Raw genomic sequence first — 11,031 nt, 5'->3', positions numbered from 1 at the left:
GTGCACTAGCACTACCATACATATCCGCAATAGTACTGTGCCCTTTTCTGGTCCACCGGAGTTCTCAAACCATACATTGTAATTTAACATTATCAAACACATGCAAAATAAATCATATCACATTTTAATTCTCAATACATTTCTAGTATTTCCTGCATCTCATACATATATCATAGTTCAACACAGAAACTTCATTTTACTTATGCCACACAATTTTACAACATATTTCATACGTTTACTGTAAAATAAGCCAACCCACATTCATTATTAATATACTGAAAATATGCATTTAATTTCTTACACAATTATTTAGAAAATCTGTCATTTTAACTTTCCATTTTCACAAATAATATCTAGTGGCACAACCCTGAACTCAGAAATTTACAATTTAAACGGTCGGCTTTTCAGAACCCATGTGAAAATCATATACGTATACACATAAAGTTTCCATTTTTTCCAGTTATTTCGTCAAAAATCCTGATTTAATATATTCCCCTTACTTGATTTCTTGAACTACGCCAGCAGGAATCCCAAAACGATACTAGCAGCACTCACCCGAACCCTGATTCAAAAACCCTAATTTATCAACTCAAATCTCAAAACAACACTCATTTAACATTTCCTAGGTTCCATATACTTCAATCTAACAATAAAACTTTAAAATATCTCACTTACCCTGATTTTGGGATAATGCCTCAAAACCCTAAATCAATTATCTTCTCCGATAATTTTACAGAGAATGATCCCCCAAACCTTGTAGCGGTTTGGGATCATCAAAATAAGCCTTAAGGAAGTGGGAATCGAAGAAAATAGAGAGGGGAAACGGAGGTTTTCGAAAAAAGAAGGAAGAAGAATTTTTTATTTCATTTGAAACACTCGTAGGATCTTTTCTTTATATCACCTCTGTAGAGAAAACTGTCGCCGGTTTTCTCAGCCCTCCAAAAAACCATCATCGGTTTTCTCTTTAATCGGCCCTATTTTTACTGTTTAACCTGTTGCTGACATGTGGTAATTGCACAAAACCATCACCGATTTTCTCTTCATTTCAGAAAACCGTCATCGATTCTCTCTCTCTCTCTCTCTCTCTCTCTCTCTCTCTCTCTGGCTCTCTACACTTTTACATGACCTAAATATTTTGTTATTACAGTATGGTAAGCAGGTGGTTGATTATGATCTACCTATATTGGTGTATTTTTATAATAAAAATGTAAATATACCAAGAATCATACAAGGTGAACTTTTGATTCCAATGATATATCCTAATGGTAGTTTCATTGCTGAATAATGATCAGAAAATTGCTTATGACACAATAATGAGAGTTGGACAACATAAAAAATCAGTTTTTTTTTTTTGTTGATGAACGCGATGGTACTGGCAAAACATTCTTAAATTGAGATATTGACATCATAGGTATGTTTCAATAGTATGACAATATGCCTAATTAAATTAACTACATCTCTTAAATTGTAAATAATTTTCTATGTCTTCTTATGATAGAGTTCTTCAAATCATAAAGAAGGGTGAACTAAAGTGATTAATGAACTACATAATATGATCACAAGGTATTATTTTCTTCACTAGATTACACAATACAAATTTATATTCACATATTAATAATAATTTTTTGTATATATTTTTTAAGAGGAACATTGCAAAGATTAGTAGGAAAGAAATTTGTTCATATTTATGTTGTATAATTGTTGAAACAAAGTCTTGAAATTTTATTCAATTGTATGATATTTAATTATAAAATATCTTTTAACTATTACCTCTTAGCATACTTAATAGTAGATATATGAATTTTTTTATGACTATTTCTATATGTAAATATTTTAGATTACATGACAATATATCTATCCATTAATCACAATAATCATATATTACCATTACCATCCAATTTCATAAGAAGAGTTTGAAGCTTATGAATGTCATCATATAAATAAAAACCTCTAAAAGGGTTGTAGAGCACGCGCACAGTGTGTGTGTACGGCTAGTTATATGAAAGACTAATGAATAAAAGTAAAGCGTTATAGATTTTAATAACATGTTGCACTAGCGGAATATGTTAATGCATTCGGGAGCATGAATTTCGGACATTGAATTTGGATTGAAGTAGATTTGGATAAATTTTCAATATAATTTTATATTATATTTTATCAAAATCCAATACAAATCCAAATTATAGAATAAATTCGACATGAAATGAGATACAAATTATAAAAAAGAAAATAAAAAATTGAAGAATTCTAATGGAAGGTTCACTTTTATCCTTACAGGGTTCCATTTTTAGGTGGTCTATGTCTAACAATTTAAAATTTTTAAAAGAAAAGAAAAATAAAAGGCGTATAAATAGGTGTAGTGGCGCGCCGGCGAATAAACCAAACGGTATAACCGACTTGTAGGAAATTCATTTTGAAGAGCAGTGTTCTAGCTTTCTACAAAATGCTAAGCGGTTTTGCAAGACATTTCAGCAAATGTTGTCATCTTCAAGGCTGGCGACTGGTAATCGACATTGATTCTTCAACCATATACTCTCTTCTCACAAACTAGCAGAGATGGAGGCCGTACGTTCCATCTCATCTTAATTCGGCATGATTAGGTTGCACAGAATCTCACACCACGGTTTCATTTTGTATCCTCGCTCTTCCTTTTCGTCATCGTCGACTCCCTCTTCCCGTTCGAAGCTTGGATTTCTGGGATGGTATTTAGGGGTGATTGAATCTCGCCCTCTCGTCACAAAAAGTGTCATGACTTCGCTTATTTACATTGCTTCCGACTTGACTACCCAGGTGAACCATTGATCTCCTCGTCTTATGAAAATTTGATCACTAAATTGGATAATCCTAATCTTTGGCTTGCTTATGAAATGCATCATTATTTGGGGCTGTGAAATGAATCAAACTACTCAAGCGGGGTTTGAGATTGACTCAGTTTGAGGTTCATTTAAGTGGTAGTTGTAAGCTAATGAGGCAAGTTCAATACATTTTATCAGGTTTTCATTAGGAAAACTTGAGGAGGCAATTATTTGGATACGGTAGTATTATTTTATTTGCGAGTTTGTGGTTATCCAGCAGGATGAGAATGTATGTTTATTGCATTTTTTCTGTGAGAAAGAATGGAGAACCCCAATCCAGCTGAAGGAAGCGGACAACAAATTGGGCGAACTCTAGGCACTGGCTCCCCCTTAATTCCTAATAGTGCCTAGGCAATAGGATGACAGTCAAAGCCCTGGCCAACATTGTGTTTTTCGTCCATACTTTCCAGTGGGCTGACCTGTGGGGCTTTGATTTTCAGTTCTTTTAGATAAATAAGGTTGTGCCATTAGTTTAAGATTTTGAGTTTTGGAAACATTTTTTAAAATGGCTTTGCTTCTGTTATACAAGTTGAATGAGAAATTGAAGAAGATGTAATGCATAAAGTTAAAGCATGTTGGGTAAAATAGAGAGGTGCTTCAATTGTGTTGTGTTATCGTAGAATATCTTTAACATTAAAAGAGAAGTTCTATAAAGCGGTTATAAGACTAGCTATGCTATTTGGATTAAAATGTTGGGCAACGAAGAAAAAACATATCCAAAAAGATAAGTTGCTGAGATGAGAGTGTTAAGGTAGATGAGTGATATAATGTTAAATGATAAACTAAGAAATGAATATATTTGGGGTAATTGTTATAAAAACTAAGATAAGGGAGAAATGATTCAGATGGTTTGAGCATCTACAACGTAAGCCAACAGTATGCTAGTGAGTAGAAGTGAGCTAGTTATTGTGAGGGGTAGTAGAAGGGAGTAGGGTTAGACCTAAAATAACTTGGATTGAGATGGTAAGGATTTAATAGTCTTGAATTTATTACAGGAAATTGCTCATGGTTGTGTAAATTGGTGGAAATTGGAAAAGGATTCGTTTGGCCGACCCCATCTAGAAGGACTTAAAGGCTTGGCTTGTTGTTGTCGTTGTTTATTTTTTTTTAAATGGCCCTCGTAAAAGTTTTACTTTGACCTTGTGTTTGGGAGCTTTGATTTTAGACGTAGATATAGATTTGTTTGAATTTGAACATGTATGAAATTGTATTGAATTTCATCCAAATCAAGGCTCAACATTTGAACTTCCTCAAACACAACTCAATGATGGAAAATTTTTCTTAGTTTTTTGATATGTGTAAAGTCTCAAGATGGCCAACTTGAAAAGGAGGTGTACATGGGAATTCCCCTTGTGTTTTGAGATCCTAATTGCAAGGAGATGATGTTATAAAACTTTTTTTTATTAGAAGGATTTAGTGCATTTAGAGGATTGGTTACATGTAGGATGGAGAGCGAAGAAAATTGCATGACGTATGTGGGGCATGCTTGAAATTGCACAATATCAGTTTATGAATTTATGATGCATGTTAATGGCATGGCTTGAACATGACATCTTTAAGATTCAAACACTATCTTGAAATTAGTGTTGTTTCTCTCTGATGGTGGATCTAGAATCATAATTTTGTTGGACGCGAATAAAAGATCATTTGGAAGACAATATAAATAAGGGAGCTAAGTTAATGTTCACACCTATTGACTAGGACTGAAAATATAAAAAAAGAGAAGGCTCATTGAATTTGTATAGGAATATTAGTATTTGTGGGCTGCCTGAAATAACTTCCTTGCACTTTTATAGGACTATTATTTGATATTGGTGTTGCAGGTCAATCTTTATACTTGCAGCATTGGATTTGAGTTTAAATGTGATCCTAGAGTTTCAAGATGTATTAAATACTTTAGTTACTTTGTAGGATAATATTGTATGGTAGGCACAGGCAGATTGAGGTTGGAGGTTTAATGCTCCAAAATAGGTTCCTTCAGGCTGAGATTTGTATTGCTGTCAAGCTTTTGGAGGGACTAGATGTTGAGGGGGAATGACATTCCATGACTTCGGGAGTTGGTGAACTACTTTGAGTCAAGTTACTTTGTAGGATAGTAATGTACATGATGTACAGGAACTTTGAGATTGGAGGTTTAATAATGTTCTTGTTCAGATTGGTTTTTATATTAACATCAAGCTTTTGCAAGGATTAAACTTTTGAAGTGGAATGGACGTCTATGGCATTGGGATTTGGTTAACCACTTTGGCTCAAATTACTTTAATTGGAGCTGGTATTTTATAATTAAGTTCCATTGTATTTAAATAACATTGGTACCATGTTTATTAGCCCTCCAATAAAAAAGTTGCTGGCTAATTGACTTTCCCTTTTAGTGTCCAACTTTAATGGGCCAATATTCTTGGTGTAGGTCTTTTTGAAGCTTGATTATATTGAGATATGAAAATTGAGCATGCCAATACCTTAGTGCCAAGTCAAGAACATGGTAGAAAGTGATAGTTTTGCTTTCTTTTTCAGCCCTATTTTTCTTTTTAGCATTTTAATAGTTTAATTGCCACCTCAGTTGTCTTTTATCTTCAAACACAGAAATTCTTGTGTGTAGAAAAAAATTACATGCAAGATTGAATCAAATTGGGTAAGAGTTTTGGACTTAAAGTAGATATTCCTTTTACCATTGTTTGTGTCTTTTCTTCCCTTCATTATATTCTTTGTTAAAATCCCAAGTATCATTGTAAATAATAAACAAATTAGGAAAGTGGGTAAATGTGGGGGATTTGATATTATTCGGTAAGGGGGTTGTTTCCTTGCTTAGAATAGGTGATTGTATTATATAAGATTGGGATGTACATATGAAAAAATTATTTCAATGTAATTCAAGGCTTCCTCTTACATGGTATCAGAGCCAAGTTTTCTTAACCTTAGCTAACAATGGCTAAGAGCACCAGCAAAGGGGCAACCTCATCTGGAAAATCTGACAGGGATTCCGAGGTTACGTCCACTAGGGGTTTGAATGGGTTGGACAATACAACCTTTCCACTCTCAGTGGAGAAACTAAATGGGAAAACCTTTTGAGAATGGGCTCAATTCATAAAGTTGGTAATTGAAGGAAAAGGGAAACTAGGTTACCTTACAAGAGAAAAAAAGGTAACACGGCCCTATTGATGTTGTCGCCTTTCAAACATGGAGATCTAAAAACTCCATGGTCACGGCTTGGCTCGTTAACTCAATGAAGCCAGCGATTGGTAAAATATACTTGTTCTTACCCACAATGAAGGATGTCTGGGACGCTGTTGTGAAACCTACTCCGATGTTAAGAGCTATTCACAAATCTTTGACATCAAATCTCGGTTGTGGCAGATGAGGCAAGGTGATAGGGAAGTCACAGAGTATTTCATGGAGATGACCCATCTCTGGCAGGAGGTCGACCTGAGCATTGACGAGGAGTGGGAGTGCTTCGGCGACAGCACAGGATACCGAAGAAGGCTAAAAAACAAAAGGATCTTATATTTTTCTGTTATTTTTTTAAAAGAAAAATTTGAAGGTATAAATATTTGATTGTTGAATTGCAGATCCTATTGGTACTAACTGGAAAGTCTTTTTTTCACCTTCATAGTCTCTTCCTCTTTTCCTCTTATCACTCTGAACTTTCAATTTTTGGGATTTCTTTGAATTATTTGTTAGTATGTTAGCATTGATTTGGTAATCTTCGTCAGTTATGGATCTCAGTAATTGATTATTTATTTAACAAAGTGATTTTTCTTTGTGTAATTAGGATGTTTAGATTGCCACTGGGGTTGGTATTTAATAAAGACAGCCTCAGTTCAGTCCTAACTCCACTGCGACCTACTTTTGACACTCTTCCCATAGGGAGGAATTGTTTTTGTTGCCATATTGTTTGTCCAGTTTTTCTTAATGATATCTCTTCAAGGTTTTATTGCTATGGAGTTATCATATGTAGTCTATGAATCCAACCTCATAAATTGCAAATTTTTTTAAGACATTTGAATTGGATTTTTATTGCTATAGAGTTTTAGTATGTAGTTTATATTTGTATTTACTTTTGATTCATTGAAATGGATTTTAATACTTGTTGCCTTTTGGTTTGTAGTATCGCTAAAGGGTGAGGAGATCATAGTCTGAAACGGTTGATGACTATTTGTTAGGAATGTGATGCTTAGAGTTAAATGTATTGTTTTAATTTTCTTTCTTTTTTGGGGGACATAATTTGGAACATATATAGTTTCTTAAATTTGGTTCGCCAACTTTGTTACCACAATTGGGAGTAAGACCTAGAAATTTTATTTGTAATTATTAGTTATTAAGGATTCTATAAGTGGATCAGTTGCAATTTGTTTAGATTATTTAATTTATAAATTTTGGGCTTCTTTCTATTCTACTTTGGGTGAGAGAAGAATGGAAAGAGTCCTCGTCTCCAATGGGATGACCCAATAGCTTGAAATTGTGATATTTATTTGGAGGTCTCTACTTCAAGCCATTGAAAGAAGTGGGATTAGTAGGAAAGGCTTGGAGAGCCGTCAAGTGAACACTGTTCATGAACAGGTGGTCATTGAAACCAAATTCATACATGTATGTTTATGATGTTTATATTATTTGCATAAGGCATATTTGTATATGCTTAATACCTTCATAGTTGCACAATAGTATATGCCCAATTAGTTTTGGGTGATGGGTTTATATAAATAAAACATGTTACATGCACTAAATCAAAATTTAAGTAGAAGATTTATTGTGGTGGTGTGAAAATTGGTTTGGATTGAAAGCATAATTTCAGAAACTACAAACCAACAATTGTTTACAAGTAGAAGAGAACAGTGATCTGACCTCTAGTCATAACTGCTCAAGTCTTCAAGAAAGGAATTTGAAATAAGAAAGAGAACTATGAGAAATAGAGAAAGAGATTTGAGAATTACCTTTACTCTCACTGTGTTTTAGAAGAGTAGAAGGAGTAGGATTTTTGGCCAGTTCTATTTCACCGTAAGTCAATGTATGACTTAATGGTTAATCACAGGTCCTATTTATAGACTGATCAAGACCCCATCAACTGAGAGATTTCCTCTCACATTTCCTACCATCAAGGGATTGTGAGTTTTCAAAATCTCTCATTTGAATTTCAAATCAGATTCAAATCTTCCATTTGAAATCATATTCAAATCTTCCCATTCAAATCATATTCAAATTTTCCATTTCAAATCAGATCCAAATCTTCCATTTGAATTTCAAGCCGATGACTTGGTCTTAGGAGATTTAGTCTTAGTATATCAAGTAGTTACTATAAAATCTCATCTCCCATATTTGATTTTTTGAATAAAATAATAATTATAATAATTTAGATAATAGTATTTTTCAAATAAAACAAGATGTGTTATGTGTGCCACCAAAAACGAAACATGTGCACTAACATTCTCCCACTTGCCTCACATGATATATCTTGAAAACTTTATGGGATGAGAAGTTCAAAACTGAATATGGCCACAAAACAACTTTAAGTTTTATAGAAAGATAATACATGAATCATGGCGGTTTTGTGTTTAGATAATTAATTCATTACAACTGTATTTTCACCACATAGGTTGAAGTTACCCAAGATTTATTTTACATGTTACCCCAGTTTCAGTTACTTATTAGTATATTATTCATGTAAACTTAGTTGTCACACACTAGTAATAGCATATTTCGTCTTACTGAGAATTGTCTTATCCTAGTAACTTAACATTTTTCAGGTGATCCAGCTAGACGAGCATATCAGGCTCGAAGATAGAGAGGTCATTTGCACTGCCCTATTATCTCTATGTCATTCATTACATTCTATATTTCTTATTTTTGTATTCATGTCTGCTTTCACATATTCTGTTTTCATATCATTTCCGTCTGTTGTTCTTATATCTGTTGTTCCCATATCTTCTATTTCCATATCCGTTGTTCTTATATTATCCATGGTTAAACTTACAATTATGCGTTTATAACCCTTTATACTGGTGAAAAATCATAGTTATGCTTTCACCCCATGATGGGTTGTGCGGCCCGAAGGCTGGACTTAACCTTGATTAGCCCACCAAAGTTAAATCAACCACATTCTACAGTCTGTAGGTCCAATTAGCTATTCCCATACTAGTTTAGACTCCAGGGGGACGCTACCCTTCCCAGCACAATCGATCATCCTGTCTCCACACTCTATCTAGGACGTGTGGGTGCACTAGCACTACCATACATATCTGCAACAGTACTGTGCCCTTTTCTGGTCAACCAGAGTTCTCAAACCATACATTGTAATTTAATATTACCAAACACATGTAAAATAAATCATATCACATTTTAATTCTCAATACATTTCCAGTATATCCTGCATCTCATACATATATCATAGTTCAACACAGAAACTTCATTTTACTCATGCCACACAATTTTACAACATATTTCATACATTTACTGTAAAATAATCCAACCCACATTCATTATTAATATACTGAAAATATACATTTAATTTCTTACACAATTATACAAAAAATCTATCGTTTTAACTTTCCATTTTCGCAAATAATATCTAGTGGCACAACCCTATACTCAAAAATTTACAATTTAAACAATCGGCTTTTCATAACCCATGTCAAAATCATATTCATATATACGTAAAATTTTCATTTTTTCCCAGTTATTTCCTCAAAAATCTTGATTTAATATATTCCCCTTACCCGATTTCTTAAATTACGCCAGCAGGAACCCCAAGACGATACTTGCGGCGCTCACCCGAATCCTGATTCAAAAACCCTAATTTATCAACTCAAATCTCAAAACAACACTCATTTAACATTTCCTAGGCTCCATATACTTCATTCTAACAATAAAACTTTAAAATATCTCACTTACCCTGATTTTGGGATAATGCTGCAAAACCCCAAATCAATGATCTACTCCGATAACTTTACAGAGAATGATCCCCCAAACCTTGTAGTGGTTCTGGATCGTCAAAATAAGCCTAAAGGGAGTGAGAATCAAAGAAAATAGAGAGGGGAAACGTAGGTTTTCGAAAAAGAAGGAAGGAGAATTTTTTATGTCATTTGAAACACTCGCGGGATCTTTTCTTTATATCACCTCCGCAGAGAAAACTGTCGCCGGTTTTCTCAACCCTCCAGAAAACCATCACTGGTTTTCTCTTTATCTAGCCTTATTTTTACTATTTAACCCATTACTGACATGTGGTAATTGCACAAAACTATCGCCGATTTTCTCTTCATTTCAGAAAACCGCCGCCGGCTATCTCTCTCTCTCTCCGGGTCTCTACACTTTTACATGACCTAAATATTTTGTTATTATAGTATGGTAAGCAGGTGGTTGATTATGATCTACCTATATTGGTGTATTTTTATAATAAAAATGTAGATATACCAAGAATCGTACAAGATGAACTTTTGATTCCAATGATAGATGAAGACCTAATGGTAGTTTCATTGCTGAATAATGATCCGAAAATTGCTTATGACACAATAATGCGAGTTAGTTAACATAAAAAATCAATTTTTTTTTTTTTTGTTGATGGACGTGTTGGTATTGGCAAAACATTCTTAAATTGAGATATTGACATCATAGGTATGTTTCAATAGTATGACAATATGCCTAATTAAATTAACTACATCTCTTAAATTGTAAATAATTTTCTATGTCTTATTATGATAGAGTTCTTCAAATCATAAACAAGGGTGAACTAAAGTGATTAATGAACTACACAATATGATCACGAGGTATTATTTTCTTCACTACATTACACAATACAAATTTATATTCACATAGTAATAATAATTTTTTGTATATATTTTTTAAGAGGAACATTGCAAAGATTAGTAGGAAAGAAATTTGTTCATATTTATGTTGTATAATTGTTGAAACCAAGTCTTGAAATTTTATTCGATTGTATGATATTTAAATATTAAATATATGAATTTTTTGATGACTATTTCTATATGTAAATATTTTAGATTACATGACAATTTATCTATCCATTAATCACAATAATCATATATTACCATTGCCATCCAATTTCATATGAAGAGTTTGAAGCTTATGAATATCATCATATAAATAAAATCCTCTAAAAAAGTCGTAGAGCATGTGCATAGTGTGTGTGTGTACCACTAGTTATATGAAAGATTAATGAATAAAAGTA

The sequence above is a fragment of the Malania oleifera genome, chromosome 8, assembly GCF_029873635.1.
Source record: "Malania oleifera isolate guangnan ecotype guangnan chromosome 8, ASM2987363v1, whole genome shotgun sequence".
NCBI lineage: Eukaryota > Viridiplantae > Streptophyta > Magnoliopsida > Santalales > Ximeniaceae > Malania > Malania oleifera.
Note: the sequence above shows the minus strand (reverse complement) of the source record.